Source organism: Bos taurus, chromosome 8, assembly GCF_002263795.3.
Source record: "Bos taurus isolate L1 Dominette 01449 registration number 42190680 breed Hereford chromosome 8, ARS-UCD2.0, whole genome shotgun sequence".
NCBI lineage: Eukaryota > Metazoa > Chordata > Mammalia > Artiodactyla > Bovidae > Bos > Bos taurus.
The window spans coordinates 10,087,857-10,109,472 of NC_037335.1; the positions used below are offsets into that span (position 1 = coordinate 10,087,857).

Here is a 21,616-nt window from a genome sequence, read left to right on the forward strand (position 1 = left end):
AGACATACGCAGAGTATTGCATTAGGCCTGTAAGATTTACAGGAAATGAAATATGTAGGTCCAGTCCCAGCCCTTGAGAAGCTTAAAATTTGGTTCAAAAGCAAAATTATAACCACATATAACAAGTCCACCTACAACAGACTGAAGGGTAGGTAATTTGGTTAACTGAAATAATCAGTTAAAGCAAGAACCATAATGTGGAAGCCACACTAAACATTTTAAGAGAGTACTTGAAGACATTTATGTAGAGAATAGGTCAATTGAAGTTTCATCATGCTTTGGTCAACAGATTCCATTTTCAGTTTCTTTCATTTTTAAATTTTTAAATAAAACATTTTAATATAAAATTATTTTCTATTAAATAAAAATTGTCCCCAATATTTGTCTTCTCACCTATACCCAATTCTATTACAATTCTTTTCATTTATTTATCAGATTTTTTTTGAAGTGGGTCATTTTTGAAGTTTTTATTAAACTTGTTACAATTTTGCTTCTGTTTTTTATGTGTTGTGGGGTATGTGGATATGTGGGTCTTAACTCTCCAGCCAGGATTGAACCAGCACCACTCTACATCGGAAGGCAAAACCTTAACCACTGGACGGCCATGGAAGTTCTTACAATTCTTTTTAGAAAGTTACTCCTGCCCAGTCTTTGCCAAACTTAAACTTGTTTTTATGGAAGCAATTCTCTTTTTACGCTCCTATCTCATATGGACATCAGTCAGCAAGCCTCACAGAGAGAAGAGTGGTTCTCACAAACAGTTAACCAGTCTGTTACTTCTTTTACACAACACGAGTGTTCCTCAGATCAAATCCAGATGACAGCCACTCAGTAACCACGCTTATGAGGAGAAATGGGGGAACAAGGGAGCCAAACGTATAGCTTCTGGTTTTCTGTGGGCCAATGGTGTCCAGCAGGGATCCCCAACCTCTGGGATCAAATATCTGATGATCTGAGCTGGAGCTGATGGAATAATAATAAAGTCCACAATAAGTGTAATGTGTTTGAATCATCCTGAAATGATGGATGATCCCTGCCTCTGGTCCATGGAAAAATTTTCTTCCACAAAAATGGTCCCTGATGCCAAAAGGGTTGAGGACCACTGACATAGAGAACAAACTCTAAAGGATTCTTGGGCATCTACAGACCAGGGAGATTTGCATCCTGATAAAGTGTCAGAATCCACCAAGATGTACAGAATCAGCGAGTGTTAGTCACTCAGTCACGTCCGACTCTTTGTTACCCCATGAACTGTGGCCCACCAGTCTCCTCTGTCCGTGGGATTCTTCAGGCAAGAATACTGGAGTGGGTTGCCATGCCCTTCTCCAGCGGATCTTCCTGACCCAGGGATCGAAACTGCACCACAGGCAGATTCTTTCCATCTGAGCCACCAGGAAAACTGAGTCCATCTTAACAAGGAAAACTCAGGAGGCTGTAGATGCTAAGATTCCTTTGCGTTGATACAAAAATCGCACTACACTAGTCTGTTCAAAGTAATAATATCATGATGAAGAGAAGACTGCTCTGCACTAAAAGTCAGGAGTTGAGTTCAAGGCCACCATGAATATCCCCGTGGTCTGCACAAGTCACAAGAGTCGCTCTGAGCTCCCGCTTCCTAATCTGTCAGTTGCAGTGAATTAGTGCAGGATGGTTGTTAAGATCCACTTTAATTCTAAAGCTCTACTATTTTTTTAATTCTTTCAAAAAAATTTGTTGCTGCACCACGCAGATTGTGAGATCTTAGTTCCCCACCCAGGAGTCGAACCCGTGCCACCTCCACCCTAGAAGCATGATCCTAACCACCGGGCTGCCAGGAAATTGCCAAACTCTTGTTTTTAAAAAAGGGCCAATAGCCGTATACTGGAGAGGGAAATGGCAACCCACTCCAGTATTCTTGCCTGGAAAATCCCATGGACAGAAGAGCCTGGTGGCTCCAGTCTATGGGTCACAAAGAGTCGGACACAATGGAAGCAGCTTCGCACGCACGAAGCATATAAAAAAGAAAAGCAGTAGACATTAGACTTCCCAGTAGCTTCGCAAACCAATGTATAGTCTAAAATCACCTAAATCACATCCTATTTTATTTTACAGTATCATAAATATTTATCAAGTCTCTACTCTGCAATGCTGGGGATATTTCACAAAACAAGAGAAACATCTGCCTTCATGGACCTTACAGTCTGCTGAGGGCTACAGATGATTTAACAAGCAATGAGGATAAAGTGTGATAATTGCTAAGATGGAAAAATGAGGATATTCTAGCAGGAAGAGTACATAAGGCAGTATAGAAGGATTTTCTCAATACAGTTATATCAAATGCAAGGCCTAAATGAATAAGAAGAGGCTCATTAGGTGGCGGTCTCAGGAGGGGAAATGGTCGAGGTTGGGGGAGCACTGTATGAAAAGGCAGAGCTGGGAGGGAGTTAGCTAGTCTGGCATCTGCAGCTGAACTGCCTGGGATGAGGTATAATGTGCAAAGAGAAGCAGGCAGGAGTTATTTCATGCAAGGCCTTCCAGAACATAACAAGGACTTTTGTCTTTTGCTTCCTACACATTGTGGCTGGGCATCACATAACCCTTTCAAAAGATTATCCTGGCTGTGATGTGAAGAACAGGCTGGAGGGCAACAAGACTCAAGGCAGAAAATCACAGGGAGGCTGCAGCAGGAATCTGAATGAAAAATGGCACCCGGAACTAGAACACCGGCAGCGAGGACGGGGGCTTCCCAGGAGGCTCAGTGAGAAAGAATCCCCCTGCCAATGCAGGAGATGCAGGTTTGATCCCTGGGTCAGGAAGAGCCCATGGAGAAGGAACTGGCAACCCACTCCAGTATTCTTGCCCGGGAAATCCCATGGACAGAGAAGCCTGGCGGGCTACAGTCCATGGGGTCGCAAAGAGTCGGACACGACTGAGTAACTAAACAACAATGAGGATGGAGAGAGATTAAGAAGGTGGAAGAGGACTTGGTGACTTAGATGTGGGGGAACAGGAGTCAGAAATGATTCCTAGACTCCCAGCTTAAGAACCTGGGTAGAAAATTTTCCACTGTGTTTCCTAAGAGGATTGGATATAAGCCAGGAGTTGCTGGTGGGCGTCATGCCATCTTTTAGAAAGAAGCTGCCTGAGAATGGAGCCAATATAAAGGAAAACGAAACTAAGGCAGAGACGGTGAAGCTGTCGTGACGTCCTTATTTTATGCCTCTGGATCGGCTATCCCACATCTCGTTGTTGTTCACTAAGTCTTGTCCGATTCTTTGCGACCCCATGAACTGCAGCACGCCAGGCTTCTCTGTCCATCACTAACTCGCTGAGTTTGCTCAAACTCTTGTCCATCAAGTCGGTGATGCCATCCAACCATCTCATCCTCTCTCGTCCCCTTCTCCTCCTGCCCTCAATCTTTCCCAGCATCAGTGTCTTTTCCAGTGAGTCAGTTCTTTGCATCAGGTGGCCAAAGTATTGGAGCTTCAGCATCAGTGTTCCAGTGGAATATTCAGGGTTGATTTTCTTTAGGGCTGGCTGGTTTGATCTCCTTGCTGTCCAAGGGACTCTCAAAGAATCTTCTCCAGATCTATGACTGGATGTTTTGGACACACGAATCACTGAATTTTCCTTGTGACTTTTTGGTGATGGTGGTGTTTTGGTGGGTTGTTTAGTTCAATCTGAGTTGGGATCTGTGGCTTGTAAACCAAAAGAATTCAGGGAAGAGAGGGGACAGTAGGAGTAGAGAGACCAGAGTGGAACCACCACTGAAGAAGCAACACGGGAAGATGAGTCCAGGGAGAAAGAGAGAGGAAAGGAGGAGCCCGGGAAGTCGGGCAGAAGAGAAGTTCTCAGAGAAGCACATGGTTGGTAAAGCTGAATGCTCCAGAGAGGTAAGGCCAACACGGACCTAGACATCCACATTGGGTTTAGCTGCAAGGCAGGAGTTGGTGACGTCAGTGAGGACAGTATCAGTGGAGGGATAGAGGTACAATCCAGACTGAAGGGGTGAGGGGCTGAGGTGAGGAAGCAGAGCAGAAATAATTCTAAGTCGAGGCGTTGAGTTGCCAAGGGGAGGGTTGGGGAGGGAGATGCTTTCAGATGGATGCTGTGGGAGAATGTGTAAAGGCTAACAGGGAGGATGCAGGAAGGGGGACAGTCAGCTGGGGGACCCTGAGGAGGGAGGAGACAGAAGGTCCAGAGCGCAGGCATAGACTTAGAGGTTGGCTCCAATTCAAGGGAAGAGCATCTCTTCACTGGAAATAGACAGAAGGATGTGGGAGGAATGAACTAGACGTCCTGGTGTGGCAGCAGGAACTAGATGGCATGACAGTCTGATAGCCTCCATCTTCTCCACGGAGTAGCCAGCAGGATCCTTTGCTGAGACAGAGGAGAACAGGGGCCGGGTGGGAAGAAGGGTACGAGTGGAAGCTTAAGGAGAATGCAGGCCGTCTGAAACTTTGCCGTGGAGGAGAGAGATTATGTGTGTATTCTAAGCCACTTCAGTCATGTCCAACTCTTTGCAACCTCATGGACTGTAGCCCACTGTAGCTCCTCTGTCCATGGGACTTCCCAGGCAAGAATACTGAAGGAGGTTGCCATTTCCTTCTCCAGGGAATCTTCCCAAGCCAGGGATCAAACCGGCGTCTCTTATGTCTCTTGCATTGGCAGGAGGGTTCTTAACCACTAGTGCCTCCTGGGAAGCCCTAGTGAGAAAGAGAGACTAGGAAAACACAGAAGAACTGACTGGAAGCTATGAGGACACACTGGATGACAGAAACCAGTTATCATTGCTCCTCGGAAGGAAAGCTATCACAAACCTAGACAGTGTATTAAAAAAGTAGAGACATCACTTTGCCAACAAAGATCCACATAGCCAAAGCTATGGTTTTTCCAGTGGTCATGTGTGGATGTGAGAGTTGGGCTTAGCAGCATAAAGGTTTAGACCATAAAGAAGGCTGAGTGCCGAAGAACTGATGCTTTCAAATTGTGGTGCTAGAGTAGACTCTTGAGAGTCCCTTGGAATCTAAAGAGATCAAACCAGTCAATCCTAAAGGTAATCAACCCTGAGTATTCATTGGAAGGACTGATGCTGAAGCTCCAATACTATGGCCACCTGATGCAAAGAGCTGACTCATTGGAAAAGACCCTGATGCTGGGAAAGGTTAAAGGCAGGAGAAGGGGATGAGAGAGGATGAGATGGTTGGATGGCATCACCGACTCGATGGACAGGGGTTTGAGCAAACTCTGGGGGATTGTGGAGGCCAGGTGAGCCTAGCATGCTGCAGTCCATGGGGTCGCAAAAAGTCAGACACAACTTGGCAACCAAACAAATACCAAACAATGGAGTGGTTTCCCCCAAATTGGGTACATCAAGGAAAGGATAGAATCTGAAAGTAAGTATTGGCTTATACTGAGGCAACTGATTTATAAACGGTCTCTTTCATACATTAAAAAACGTTAGGGTGTACTGGGATAGTTTTCATCACTGACCTAAAAGAGGAACTTTTCAGTTTGCTGATAGGATCCGCAGGTTTTCTGCAGAGTTAACTGCCAATCTGGTGGACAGAAACCACAGGCAATTCTCACAAAATGACACGACAGCATCTGGAGTGCCCGATAAGATTCAGCAGGCTGGAATATGATAATGAATCTGGGTCTAAAACACAAAACTCAAACTGTGCTTGCAAAATAAAGGTCTCAAGATCTCAGTGACCATCTAATTAAGAGATTGAAGTGACCGGAACAATGCTGTTAAGACCAGATACAACCACTGGGTTGAATAAATACCAAATACCAAGAGGCCACTAGATAAGGTCCTTTCCAGTATCAAGACAAAAGTTTCAGTTGAGAATGCTAAGAGCTCATGTGAGAGATAACTGTATTTGAAGGCCTCCTCTACGAATCACATTAGTCATTTATAGTTTCAACTTTTATCCTTATATTTAGTTTCATCTCAACAAAGTTTTTGGACCATATTTGTCTCAGGCCCTCCTGAAATGTCTTTTCTGAATCACAATTACCTCTATCTTCAGAGAGGTATGATATAAACACTCTGAATAGTGTTTTGGTTTTTTGGTCTTTCAGAGCTGAGGTGATTTCCTACTAAATTATTCAATATTCGTTATAAAGAAAAAACAAACAAACAAACAAAAAAAACAGGCAGCACTTTGCTCTCTAAGGCCTTCCTTGCCTGGTTTTCATTTCTGCCACATTTGTTTTTCTTATTTTTTTTAAGTATTTGTTTATTTATTCGGCTTCATTGGATCTTCGTTGTGGCATGTGGGATCTCTCGTTGTAGCACGCAGACTCCTTAGTTATGGCATGCAGGCTTAGTTGCCCTGTGGGAGGTAGGATCTTAGTTCCCTGACCAGGGATTGAACCTGTACCCCCTGCAATGCAAGAGAGCTTCTTAACCACTGGACCACCAGGGAAGTCCCTATCTACCCCATTTCTGACCTAACATTTCCAGGTTCTTAAGCTGGAAAGTTCTTACCTCCTGGCCCTTCAGAGCACTCTGACTCTCCTCAGCTTTCACACGTCTAGGTTACCACGTGCTAGAAGCAAGGTGACAAACTAATATCACATCATTCCTAACCTTGAAGGAGGCACAGACTCGGGAACAATGCCAAAATAGAGTGACAGGTGCTGTGACAGGAGGCAAAGGAGGCCAAAAGGTGGATGTTGTCATCTCTTCCAGGATGGGCAGAGCCAGGAAGGCTTCCTGGAGGAGGTGACGTTTCAGTGGAGTCTCGAAGGATGAGGATTTCTCCAGTCAGGGAAGGTGTGGAAGAGTGGGAAGCAGAGGGAATAGCAGAACATTAAAAAAAAAGAAAAAAATGAGACAAAGAACAGGCTTACTTCTGGGGCTGTGGGCTGCATTATGGAACACAGGGTGTGGGGAGAGGTCAGAAGATGAACCTGCGCAAGTGAGAAGGGACCAGCGTCTGGGCTGGTTTTAAGAGCAGTTAAGAAGTTTGAACTTTATCCCAGCCCAGGTGTGAATCAATCATTTTTTCCCTTGGCTTAGATTAGATAAGATTAGAATTGTTGAAAAAGAATTTTCCCTAAGCACAAAGGGAAAAGTAAACAAATACAAAACAAAAAGCAAACTGCAAAAAGCATAAAAATGAACAGCTCACAGATCCCAGATTTCTTAGCTCCTTCACAAAGTTCCAGCTCCTGATTAGAACTTGTATACAGAAGGCTTGACCCAAGCCCTCTTTTCCCTCCTCCACCCGTCCATGCTGGCAGGGGAACAGAACAGTAGTCCCTTTGTCCCCTGTACAAATATGAGGCCGATGGGAGTTTTGCTCCTAGATTCCCCTTCTTAATGTTCACCCCGGGCAGTCTGGCTTATCCTGAGGTTGAGTGAGCTTCCCCACCAAAACTGCCTCTGGAGGTCTTCCTCTAAATCAGGGGTCAGAAAAGGGCCCTTCCTGTAAAGGGCCACAGGGTAAATAGTTTCAGCTTTGGTTGGGTCACAGGTCCTCGATTCTGATGCTCCAGCCGCAAAGCGGATGTAGACAATGTGTAAACCAAAGGGCCTGGCTGTGTTCCAATAAAACTTCATTTACGGACACTGAAATTTGACTTTCATATAATTTTCTCATGAAATATTATTCTTTAAAAAAAAATCATTCATTTATGTATTCATATGCAATTATTTTTGGCTGTGCTGGGTCTTTGTTGCTGCAGGGGCTTTTCTCTAGTTGCGGTGAGTGGGGGCTACTCTTCGTCGCGGTGCGCAAGCTTCTCTCGTTGCAGAGCGCTGGCTCTAGTGCCCAGGCTCTGCACTTGGGGTGCACAGGCTTAGCTGCCCCGAGGCATGTGGGATCTTCCCGGACCAGGGATCAAATCTGTCTCCTGCACTGGCAGGCGGATTCTTTACCAGCCACCAGGGAAGCTCTCGTTTATTTATTTATTTTTAAAGATGTGGACTTTAGATGTAGATTTTTAGATGTGGACCATTTTTAAAGTCTTAATTGTAATTTGCTACAATCTTGCTTCTGTTTTACTTTTTTTTTTTTTTTTGGTTTTTTGGCCACAAGGGAAGTGGGATCTTAGCGCCCCACCCAGGGATAGAACCTGCACCCCGCGCACTGGAGGCAAAGTTGTAACCACTGGGCCACGAGGGAAGTCCTTACCATGAAATAGTATTCTTATTTTAATTTGTTTTCAACCCTTTAAGTATGTAAAACCCATGCTTAGCCCACCAACTGTACAAAAGCAGGCGATGGGCCAGATTTGCCCTGTGTATTAAAGGCACCGATTCCCATGGCAAAGATGTCCTCTTCTCTTTTATGTCATCAGTTTATTATTAAAACTGATACCAGTAATACTAGTGGACAACGTTCGTTGAGCACCTACAGGTGACAGGTGATACATACTGCAGAGAGTTGCTGTGAAGAATAAATAAAATAATGTCTGTAGAGCACTCAGCATAATGCCTGTTCAGAGGTAAACATGAGCGCTTCCCTGGTGGCTCAGGGAATCCAGGAAGACTCCACATGCTGCGGAGAAACTAAGCACGTGCGCCACAACTACGGAGCCTGTAGTTTTTTTTGGTTTTTTGGCCACAAGGGAAGTGGGATCTTAGCGCCCCACCCAGGGATAGAACCTGCACCCCGCGCACTGGAGGCAAAGTTGTAACCAGGTACTCCTGCAGCAAGAGAAGCCCCCACAATAAGAAGCCGTTTCAGCTAGAGAGTAGCCCCCACTCTCTGCAACTAGAAAAAGCCTGCATAGCAATGAAGACCCTGCACAGCCAAAAAGAATTTTTTTTAAAAAAAGAGGAAACTTAAAAAAAAAAGAGGTAAACATCATTATTGTCAGTTACTATAGACAAGAGTTAATCAAATCTAATCTAATCTAATCTCACAGGCAAAGGATAAAAGGAAAGATATACTCGTTTGAATGCAGAGTTCCAAAGAACAGCAAGGAGAGATAAGAAAGACTTCCTCAGTGATCAATGCAAAGAAATGGAGGAAAACAATAGAATGGGAAAGACTAGAGATCTGTTCAAGAAAATTAGATACCAAGGGAACATTTCATGCAAAGATGGGCACAATAAAGAACAGAAATGGTATGGAGGTGGGAGGGGGGTTCAGGATGGGGAACACGTGTACACCCGTGGCGGATTCATGTTGATGTATGGCAAAACCAATACAATATTGTAAAGTAATTAGCCTCCAATTAAAATAAATAAATTTAAATTTAAAAAAAAATGGTATGGACCTAACAGAAGCAGAAGATATTAAGAAGAGGTAGCAAGAATATACAGAAGAACTATACAAAAAAGATCTTAATGACGCAGATAACCACGATGGTGTGATCACTCACCTAGAGCCAGACATCCTGGGGTGTGAAGTCAAGTGGGCCTTAGGAAGCATCACTACGAACAAAGCTAGTGGAGGTGACAGAATTCCAGCTGAGCTATTTCAAAGCCTAAAAGATGATGCTGTGAAAGTGCTACACTCAATATGCCATCAAATTTGGAAAACTCAGCAGTGGCCACAGGACTGGAAAAGGTCAGCTTTCATTCCAATCACAAAGAAAGGAAATGCCAAAGAATGTTCAAACTACCACACAATTGCACTCATCTCACACACCAGGAAAGTAATGCTCAAAATTCTCCAAGCCAGGCTACAACAGTACATGAATTGAGAACTTTCAGATGTTTAAGCTGGATTTAGAAAAGGCAGAGGAAGCAGAGATCAAATTACCAACATCCGTTGGATCATAGAAAAAGCAAGAGAGTTCCAGAAAAACATCTATTTCTGCTTTATTGACTATGCCAAAGCCTTTGATTGTGTGGATCACAACAAACTATGGAAAATTTTCCAAGAGATGGGAATACCAGACCACCTGACCTGCCTCCTGAGAAATCTGTATGCAGGTCAAGAAGCAACAGTTAGAATTGGACATGGAACAACAAACTGGTTCCAAATCAGGAAAGGAGTATGTCAAGGCTGTATACTGTCACCCTGCTTATTTAACTTATATGCAGAATACATCATTCGAAATGCCCGCCTGGATGAAGCACAAGCTAGAATCAAGATTGCTGGGAGAAATATCAATAACCTCAGACATGCAGATGACACCACCCTTATGGCAGGAAGTGAAGAGGAACTAAAGAGCCTCTTAATGAGGAAAATGAAAAAACTGGCTTAAAACTCAACATTGAAAAAATGAAGATCATGGGATCTGGTCCCATCATTTCATAGTAAACAGATGGGGAAACAATGAAAATAGTGACAAACTTTATTTTCTTGGGCTCCAAAATCACTGCAGATGGTGACTGCAGCCATGAAATTAAAAGACACTCCTTGGAAGAAAAGCTATGATAAACCTAGGCAGCATACTAAAAAGCAGAGACATTACTTTGCCAACAAAGGTCCATCTAGTCAAAGCTATGATTTTTCTAGTAGTCATGTATGGATGTGAGATTTGGACCATAAAGAAAGCTGAGCACCAAAGAATTGATGCTTTTGAACTGTGGTATTGGAGAAGACTCTTCAGAGTCCCTTGGACTGCAAGCAGAGCAAACCAGTCCATCCTAAAGGAAATCAGTCCTGAATGAATATTCATTGGAAGGCCTGATGCTGAAACTGAAACTCCACTACTTTAGCCAGCTGATGTGAAGAACTGACTCACCAGAAAAGACCCTGATGCTGGGGAAGATTGAGGGCGGGAGGAGAAGGGGACGACAGAGGTGAGATGGTTGGATGGCATCACCGACTCGATGGACACGAATTTGAGCAAGCTCTGGGAGTTGGTGATGGACAGGGAAGCCTGGCACGCTGCAGTCCATGGGGTCTCAAAGAGTCAGACACGACTGAGCACCTGACCTGACAGACAAGAGGCTCCTCTGCTGGAAGTTTGGGATGTACCTCCCTGGTGATCCAGGCTTAGGGATTTGCCCCATAACGCAGGGGACGTGGGTTTGATCCCTGCTTGGGGAACTGAGATCCCACACACCACAACTACTGAACCCACACGGTACAACTAGAGACGTGCTCGAGGGCCCTGAAGAAATACATAGTTTTTTTAAAAGGGGGGAGGGGAGTTGCAGTCATTATTTGAATAAATTGGAAAAACCTGAATGATACTATGGATTTTTAAGTTGGAATAAACATGACATCGGATATCTTGATAATAAACATAATAATAACTGACAAAATTGCTTACTACTATTATCGTTGCTTCAGTGGCAACCCACTCTAGTACTCTTGCCTGGAAAATCCCGTGGACGGAGGAGCCTGGTAGGCTGCAGGGGTAGCTAAGAGTCGGACACAACTGAGCGACTTCACTTTCACTTTTCACTTTTCACTTTCATGCATTGGAGAAGGAAAATGGCAACCCACTCCAGTGTTCTTGCCTGGAGAATCCCAGGGACGGGGGAGCCTGGTGAGCTGCCATCTATGGGGTCGCACAGAGTCGGACACAACTGAAGTGACTTAGCAGCAGCAGCAGCATTATCGTTGTTTATGACTGTTTATATATCTTATCTCTGATCAGTAAAATGACTCATACAAGGCAGATATTAATATCCCATTGAAGAGCAGAAAAATTAAGGAGTTGGTGAAATCACATAGCCAGCAAGCAGCAGAGCTAGGATTTAAAGCAGCTTTATCTGACTTCAAGGACCATGCCCTTTGCACCACAGCACAACCTCCTGTTTAGTGTTTGAGGGCTTGGTAGTTGACCAGAAGCAGGAATGACGATCCCCAGAGTCTGCCGTCTTGTGTCAAGATTGGCACAGGACTCATTCTATTCTTCCTTCAAAGCTTAAATGCCTGTTGGACCACTTAGCTCTGGTTTCCTGCCAAGAGATCCTCTACCTTGTGAGAACAGTACAAATGACCAAGCTCAAAGGACAATTAGATCTTTTCCTGCTCAGGTGTCCAATTCAGCCCCCTCTTCTCCAGGTCCCTCTGATGACTCATCCTTAGGGAATTTCCTGAAAGTGACTGTCTGGGAATCCCACCGCTACAGCATCATAACAGAAAAATACTTTTCATGCTCAGCGCTGACTCCAGATGGTTTCTACCAAAAGTAAAATCCATTCATCTGCATGACACCTTCAGAGCTAACCACAAAACATTATTGAAGATATTGTCCACAGCTTCGAGACTGTATTTCAGGGAACCCATGAGGTAAATCCTTCCCCGAGTTTAGTTCCAGGGAAAAAAAGCTCTCCTCTAGAGTGGAATCTGTATACTTTATCTTGCCAGAATAATCAAATGATGTAACTGTACCTGTTTCCTTTACATCATGACTTCCAAGAAACGTAAAACCAAACACTGTGCCAAAGTATCTCATCTCAGATGCCCAGTAGGACCAACTTCCACCCTGCTGCAAGGACCATTTTCGTTTTATATTTTGAAAAAAGGCTCTGATGGACAGTGTGTCTCCTACAGGCCAGGCTCCCTGCCTCTTCTGATGTGCCCTTCCTCCCCTCATCATTACAAATCTAGTGCTTGTTTCACTAAACTATCCCAGAGCCTTATTTTTAAAGTTATGCTTTGGGCTAACCTGGTGGGCCAGTGGTTAAGAACGTGCTTTGGAATGCAGGGGACACCAGTTTGATCCCTGATCTGGGAAGCTCCCACATGCCTCAGGACAATTAAGCCAGTGCACCACAGCTACTGAGCCTGAGCTCTAAACCCTGCAAGCCGCAGCTACTGAAGCCCACGTGCCCTGAGGCTGCACTGAGCAGCATGAGAAACCCAAGCACCATAACTAGAGAGTAGCCCCGCTCTCCGAAACCAGAGAGAGCCCTCAAACAGAAAAAAATAGACAAAATAAAATAAAAATACCTCTAACAAATAAATAAAGTTATGCTTTACCTTGTATTCAAACCTCAAATCTCCTGGAAGCAGATAGATCCAAATGCTCTGGATTGTTTAATAGGCTCTAGTCACATTTATGCACATGGTTATGAATAGCCAACCAGGCTTTATCCTTTGGGGCACAAAATGAGGATGTCAGTCCATGAAGCTTGGGCCTTTTTCCAGATTGCACTGTCTTCCACATCACTCTCTCTTTTTGTACCCCTGCCTGTCTCCATGTATTTCTTTTTTGATCTACTTTTTTGGGATTTCTGCTATGGGCATCACTCTAATCCTCCATGCAGACGTTAAAACTCCAGGCAGCGCCACACTATATAGAGAAAACCCTAAAGACTCCACATAAAGCTACTAGAGTTAATAAATGAATTAGACTAAGTAGCAGGACACAAGAATAACATTCAGGAATCAGTTGCATTTCTTTATACTAACAATGAAATATCAGAAAGGGAATGTAAAAAAAGCAAGACCTTTTAAACTCTCACCAAAATAAAATACCCAGGAGTAAACCTGACCAAGGAGGTGAAAGACATGTACACTGAGAACTTGAAAACATTAATAAAAGAAATCAAAGAGGATTCAAAGAAATGGAAAGATATATGATGTTCTTGGGCTGGAAGGATTAGTATTGTTAAAATGGCAATGCTGCTCAAAGCAATTTAGAGATTTAATGTGATTTCTATCAAATTACCCATGATATTTTTCACAGAACTAAAGCAAATAATCTAAATTTACATGGTACTATAAAAGACCCAGAACCACCTAAGCAAATCCTGACAAATAAACAAAGCAAGAGGCATAACTCTCCCAGACTTCAGACAATACTACAAAGCTACAGTAATCAAAACAGTATGGAACTGGTTAAAAAAAAAACAGACATACAGATCAATGGAACAGAATAGAGAACCCAGAAATAAGCTCACACACCTACAGGCAATTAATCTTCCACAAAGGAGGCAAGAATATAAAATGGGAAAAAGTCTCTTCAGCAAGTGTGTTGGAAAACTGGACATCTGTATATAAGCCAGTGACGTCAGAACACACCCTCAAACCATACAAAGAACAAACTCAAAATGGCTTGAAGACTTCAACATAAGACACGATACTATAAAACTTCTAAAAGAGAGCACAGGCAAAACATTCTCTAACAAAAATTGTACCACTGTTTTCTCAGGTCAGTCTCCCAAGGCCAAGGCAATAGTAATAAAAGCAAAGATAAACAAATGGGACCTAATCAAATTTACAAGCTTCTGCACAGCAAAGAAAACCATAAAAGAAAAGAGAACCTATAGAACAAGAGAAAATATTTCTAAATAACATGACTGACAAGGGCTTAATTTCCAAAGTATACAAAGAGTTCATAGAACTCAACCAAGAAGACAAACCATCCACCAGAAATGAGCAGAAGACCTTAACAGACATTTCTCCAAAGAAGAAACATAGATGACCAACGGGCTTCCCAGGTGGCGCTAACCCGCCTCCCAGTGCAAGAAACATGAGAGAGGCAGGTTCGATCCCAGGGTCGGAAGATCTCCTGGAGGAGGGCATGTTGATCCACTCCAGTATTCTTGCCTGGAGAATCCCACGGACAGAGGAACCCGGTAGGCTTTATAGTCCATAGGGTTGCAAAGAGTCAGACACTACTGACGCGACTTAGCACACAATAGGCACATGAAAAGATGCTCAGCATCACTAACAAAGAAGAGAAAATCAGAACTACAGTGAGGTACTACCTCACCCTGGGCAGAATGGCCATCATTAAAAAGCCTACAAATAACAAATGCAGGAGAGGGTGTGGAGAAAAGGAAATCCTCTTACACTGTCGGTGAGAAAGTAAGTTGGTGCAATCACTATGGAAAACAGGATGGAGGTTCCTCAGAAAACTAAAAATATAATAACCATATAGATCCAGCAACCTCACTCCTGGGCATACACCCAGATAAAACTGTAATTCAAAAAGAGACATGTACCCCAGTGTTCACAGCAGTGCTATTCACTATAGCCAAGACACAGAAACAAGCTAAATGTCCATCAACAGATGAATGGATAAAGAAAATGTAGTACACAGATACAACGGAGCACTACTCAGCCATAAAAAAAGAACAAGATGATGCCATTTGCAACAACACAGATGGACCTAGAGATGATCATATTAAGTGAAGTCAGTCAGAAAGAAAAAGACAAATACCATATGATATCACTTATATGTGGAATCAAAAATATGACACCAACAAACCTAGCTGCCAAACAGAAACAGACTCACACACACGGAGAACAGACTCGTGGCTGCCAAGGGTCCGGGGAGGGAGAAGGAGGAACTAGGAGTGTGGGGTTAGTAGATGCAAACTATTACATTTAGAATGATAGACAAAAAGCTCCTACTATATAGCACAGGAAACTACATCCAATCTCCTGGGGTAAACCATAATGGAAAAGAGTATTAAAAAAAAGAATGTATGGGCTTCCCTGTGTCAGATGGCAAAGAATCCACCTGACCTGCCAATGTCAGGAGACCTGGGCTCGATCCTTGGGTCAGGAAGATCCCCTGGAGAAGGAAATGGCAACCCCCTCCAGTATTCTTGCCTGGGAAATCCCTTGAACAGAGGAGCCTGGTGGGCTACAGTCCATGGGGTCACAAAGAGTTGGACACGACTGTGTGTAACTGAGTCACCTTGCTGTATAGCAGAAATTAGCACAACGCTGTAAACCAACAATACACAGGCAATGCCCACACTTGGCCTATGCCAGGGGCGAGGTCCATGAGCCGGACCCACTGCTTCTGCATCTGCAGCCCCTGGACACACCCCAGGAGACTCATCTAGGGCTGGGCGGCTTCTTCACTGGAATCGCAACTCTCTTAGGCATCTGGCACCTCCCACTTCACCTCAAATCACCTCCCCTCCAGCTCTACCTGTTTCCCTATTGACCTTTCCAGGAATCAATGAAGGTTTATGTAACTTAGGACTTTATGTCCAAGGGAAACTGGCAGAGCACCGAGAACAGAGCTGGCAGATGCTGATTGCTAGACAGAAACATTGGAAACTGGAGACACAGTTTTTGACACAATGAAAGCTCTCAAATATTCAATATAGAATGAATGAATGAATCAACAAACTCCATTTATCACCGCCTTCCCACCTTGATACCTAGACAAAGCCAGCAAGCAAACCCCACGTTCTAAGCACCCAGATTTCTTCAAGGATTGGAGTCCTATGAATTTGCTGCAGTAAGTGTGATAACAATGCAAAACTTGGTTTCTCTTTCTGCTTAAAAAGAAAGTGAGATCACACCTCTGCTTGCCCAAAGAGCTTCCTTATAATGACCAGGCATGACTGTCTGGCAGAGGCCATGTTTTAGCTTTGTTCAGTGACTCTGGGCAAGTCACTTGCTCAATGAGACTTTTTAATTTTTTTGCAAAATACACGTACAATTGACCATTGTATCCTTTTTTAAATGGACGGTTCAGAGTCATTAAGTACATTCACATTGCCGTGCAGCCATACCACCATCCATCGCCACAACTGTTTACACCTTCCCAAACTGAAACTCTCTACCCATTAAACAGCAACTTTCTATCCCTACTCCGCTTGTCCTGGCAACCACCATTCCACTTTCTGTCTCTGTGAGCCTGACTGTCTAAGTAGCATCACACACTATTCTCCCTTTTGTGACTGGCTTAATGCACTGAACATGATGTCCTCAAAGTTAATCCATGTTGTAGCCTGTGTCAGAATTTCCTTCCTTGTAAGTCTGAATAATGCTCCACTGTAGGTACAGACCACATTTTGTTTACCCATTCTTCTATCAATGGACACCTGAGTCATTTCCACCTTTTGACTATGGTGAATAACGCTGCCATGAACACAAGTGTACAAGTACCCGAGTCCCTGCATTCACTTCTTTTGGGTGTATGCCCAGAAGTGGAATTGCTGGATCACATGGTAATTCTACATTTATTGTTTTGATGAACCACCACACTGTTTTGTTCAATGGGACTTTTAAATGCAGAGATGGAAGTGCTTAAGGAGCTGGCACGGCAGCCCTTCTGCCAAGCTGAGAGATGTTGCCCAGGTACAGATGTTGCCTGGGTGCAGATCTGCCCAGAAGGTTGTCTTGCCTCATTCTCTAGAGGAGAAGGACCCACCTGCTGTTTGGAATAAGTAATGCTTTCTACATTAGACCTAGGTCTGAGCCTGACCCTGCCTCAGTATCCATTTCTATAAAGTGGATACTGTGGGTCAGTAAGTGGGTCAATAATACTTAATTTACAGGTTTTTTATAAGGGTCAGGGATGAGGCACAAAGCAGTGAGGTAAGAATTTAGAAAATGAAGATGTAGGGACTTCCCTGGTGGTTACAGTGGCTAAGACTCTGTGCTCACAATGCAGAGGGCCTGGGTTCAGTCCCTGGTCAGGGAACTAGATCCCACATGCCTCAACTAAGAATTCGCATGCTGCAACTAAGAGTTCATATGGCCAAATAAATATTTTTTTAAAATAAGAAGAAAGAAAAGAAAATGAAGATGTGAATCTCACCTTACTGACTGCAAAGGGTGGTTGTGAAAACCAAAGTAACAGATGACAGAGCTGGAAAGGGCCATGCATTCTGCAGATGCTAAGCTCTCCTCATTTCTTTCTTTTGCTACAGCTTCCTGCCCCCTGGCCTCTTGAGTCCCTCCTCCACTACAGATTCAGAGTGAACTCTCTAAAGCAGACAGGCGCCTGCCCCTCCCACTTAGGTTTTTACCCTTCACCCTTGCCAGGCCTTTCTTTCTTCAGTCTATTTCTCCGATCTTGCCACTTTACCCCGAATTCATCTGGCTGCACCAGGCCTCAGTTGTGGCTCGTGGTATTTTTAGCTGGGACATGCAAACTCTTAGTCGTGGCATGGGGGATCTAGTTCCCTGACCAGCCATCAAACCCTAGTCCCCTGCACTGGGAGCACTACGTCTTAGCTACTGCAATACCAGGGAAGTCCCACCCCCATGGTCTTCTTAATGCTTGTCCCCTCCACCTAGAGCACCCTTCCTCCAATCCTAGCTAAAGCCAGTCATCCTTTAATTACTAGTTTCTGACATTTCCAGAACTTTTCTGGCTCCACTAGATTAGATTCGAGGCCCACGGCACCAGGAGCAGAGATCTATCACCATGCCAAGCACATGCTTCATTATAACCATCTGTTGATTTCCCCAACTATATCAGCTCCTCAAAGTCAGGGGTTTAGAAGACTCATCTCTGTACTTCCGGTCTTAGCACAGTGCCAGGCTGTTTACTGAACAAATAGATGACTATAAAAACAGGGTGGCGTTTTTATTTTAAGAAAGTTGAAATAGTTCACACAGGATTAACTCTTGAGTTAATCAGAATAACTGCTTCTGTAGTCTCATACTACATGACTATTAGAGAATAATTAGTATTACTATGAAATGGGGCATTTTTTAAAAATTGGCACCACGAAGGATGGAAACCAAAGGGTACTTTCAAGGTACTTTTGAGTTCCTCAAGTCTGCACAGTTCTGAGAGATGCTTTCCTTTTCCTAGAATCTGAGAAATATTCTGATCTCTACATTTGTAGTCATGATGACACGACCGCCTGATAAGAAGTCATCCCAAAGCTATTTCTCATCAGTGCATGAAAACAAAGAACTGGCATTTAGTTCAGTTCAGTCGCTCAGTCGTGTCTGACTCTTTGTGACCCCATGGATGCAGCACGCCAGGCCTCCTTGTCTATCACCAACTCGCGGAGCCTACTCAAACTCATGTCCATTGAGTTGGTGATACCATCCAACCATCTCATCCTCTGTCGTCCCCTTCTCTTCCTGCCCTCAATCTTTCCCAGGACCAGGGTTTTTTCAAGTGAGTCAGTTCTTCACATGAGGTAGCCAAAGTATTGGAGTTTCCAGCTTCAACATCAGTCCTTCCAATAAATATTCAGGACTGATTTCCTTTAGGATGTACTGGTTGGATCTCCTTGCACTCCAAGGGACTCTCAAGAGTCTTCTCCAACACCACAGTTCAAAAGCATCAATTCTTTGGCACTCAGCTTTCTTTATAGTCCAACTCTCACATCCATACATGACCACTGGAAAAACCATAGCCTTGACTAGATGGACCTTTGTTGGCAAAGTAACGTCTCTGCTTTTTAATATGCTGTCTAATATTCTTGGTCATAACTTTCCTTCCAAGGAGTAAGTGTCTTTTAATTTCATGGCTGCAGACACCATCTGCAGTGATTTTGGAGCCCCCAAAAATAAAGTCTCCCACTGTTTCCCCATCTATTTGCCACGATCTTAGTTTTCTGAATGTTGAGCTTTAAGCCAACTTTTTCACTCTCCTCTTTCACTTTCATCATCTTTAGTTCTTCTTTGCTTTCTGCCATAAGGATGGTGTCATCTGCATATCTGAGGTTATTAAGTCTGCAACCCAATGGACTATAGCCCTCCAGGATCCTTATGTCCATGGGATTTCCCAGGCAAGAATACTGGAGTGGGTTGCCATTTCTTTCTCCAGGGGATCTTTCCAACCCAGGGATTGAACCTGTCTCTCCTCCACTGTAGGGGGATGCTTTACCACCTGAGCCACCATTAATCAGCTCCTTTTAAGCTTCAAATGGTGCAGTCTAGTTCTTATAGGTGTTGGCAATTATTAATTATTAATGACTTGATTTTATTGTTGAATTTTAACATTTTATTTATTTGGCTGCATCGAGTAAGTTCAGTAGCTGTGATGCTCAGGCTTAGTTGTTGCAAGGCATGTAGGATCTTAGCTCCCCCAATGATCAAACTTGCCTCCCCTACATTGCAAGGTAGATTCTTAACCACTGGACCACCAGGGAAGTTTCCCCAGATTTTGATTTTTATGTCTAGGGTTTATTGCCACTAACTGAGGACCTCAGGGTGAGAATCACTGATGTAGTCTAGCTAAGACTATTTTTTCCCTTGCTTTCAACCTTTTAAAGATTTGTACCATTTTACTCACAAATGCACAATGCTTTTAAGTAAATGTTAACGTTAGATATGGAAAATATTTTCCAAATAGAAAATATTATACATAATGAGAAATTTATAATTTTATATTTGATGGAGAACTGACACTTCTGGAGGAACGTACCCAGACATGGTGTTAAGGATCATTAAGAACTTCTACTTAAAGATTTAGAATCCTAACAACTCCTAGACTTAACTTCTTTCCTTGGGTGGACACAGGTGAGGTGCTAGCACTTTGAAAGAGCTTTCTTATTTTTGATTATCTCAAATTAAGAGGTCTGTCTAGTCTAAAAAAAGGGGTGGGGGAATCTGTGTTCCTTCTACTTTTAGAAAGAAAGTTTATCTTTCCAAACTTCTCAGAGGCAGAAATGTTTTAGACCCAAGCTTACTTGATTTCCCATCTGCCTTTTGTTATCAGCTACTTTGTTAATTACGGTCATCTGAATGAATTTCTCATTTTGATAAGTTTTCCTAGTTACGATCTTTATTACTAACCAATAAATGAAACTGCTTGGATTTCACAAGTAAAATCAACCAGTTGATATTTACTGGGTGAGGGTTTTAAAGAAAAATAAACCTTTAAAACTATGATTTTGCACTGAAGTTAAGGATCAGGGCACTAAAGAGCTTTTCTAAGCCTTCAGAAGTGGGGAAAGGTGGAGTCACTTTAGACTTGCAGGTTTTTCACTGGGATTACTTCAGATCGGCATTTTTACCAAGGGGAGCACTGGGGTAACAGAAAGTAGACCGACTGGGTTGAGCCATGCAGTGTGACCAAGAAACAGGCTGAGGACGACAGACCTCCAACAAGCTTAAGGTGTCCCAGGTGCCCGCATATTCCAGCGCTTTGTGTCTGCCAAACTTTACTTTTTTGAAAAGCTTGGATCTCCAAAGGAGGGTCAGCTGTGCTGAGGAGCTCCGGGGTGCGGCGGCACGGACCGTTAGGAAGCAGTGTCCTGGGGTGTAGAATTTGAGGGCCCCCACTGGCTTAGATCCCAGTATTGCTACCTCCTGGTGGCTACGTGGTGGCGGAGGCGGGCACGAGACAGACGCCTCTAACTCCCTGAAACAGCGAGGACTCAGGATCCCTACTCACACCAAGTACATCTAATTTTTCAGGAGTTTTTACATAGGCACACATCTGAAGAAACCAGCCTACACCCATAAAAGTTCTCACGCATTCTAACCCCACCCGCTAGTTAGCATCCCTACATAAGGCATGAGAGATGAACCTAGAGTTTGAAATTACCCTGGCACGGGCACCCCAAATCAGGCTTCCCAAAGCCCAGCGGAGACTGGAGGGCACCGGGAGAATGGGACAGAAACAAGAGTTTTAAATTATTCGGAGCGAAACTGGTTGCTCCATCCCTAAATTTTAGCAACGTTAGGGCTTCTCCGGTTGGCAACAGCTAAGATTTCACAGCCCACCCCACCACCAAGAAAAAATATGATGGCCCGGAAGAGCCCCCCACTACCTTGCTACAGCGCCAGGTGGACAGGTCTCTGAGGCCGGGAAGCAAGCGACCGGAGCCCGGGCGCTGCCCGCAGGAAAGGCTCAGCTGCGGGCGACCGAGGCCACAGCTGCGGCTCTGGCCCCGCCCTATAGTGCCCCGCCCCCTTGACGCCCCGCCCCTAGGCCGCCTGCAAGCCCTCGGGGCTCGGTCGCCGCAGCCGCAGCTCGGTCACCTCCAGACCCCAGCGCCCGGTGCATTGTGGGAAGCCGGAGCCCGCCGCCGAGCCTGCGCTGACCCCTGGCGGGCGCGTCCGAGAACTAACCCAGGGCCGGCGGGGACCGTGTGCGG

At 44.2% G+C, this 21,616-nt stretch overlaps 1 protein-coding gene across 1 annotated transcript in view; it reads right to left on the reverse strand.

Moving 5' to 3' along the window:
• The window catches only part of EXTL3 (exostosin like glycosyltransferase 3), a 143,926-nt gene extending 122,513 nt beyond the window's left edge, over positions 1–21,413 (reverse strand). Inside the window, exon 1 of the mRNA XM_005209868.5 lies at positions 21,290–21,413. The gene's annotated coding sequence lies outside the window, so the exon portion shown is untranslated. The remainder of the gene's footprint in view (positions 1–21,289) is intronic.
• Positions 21,414–21,616: the final 203 nt, after the last annotated feature.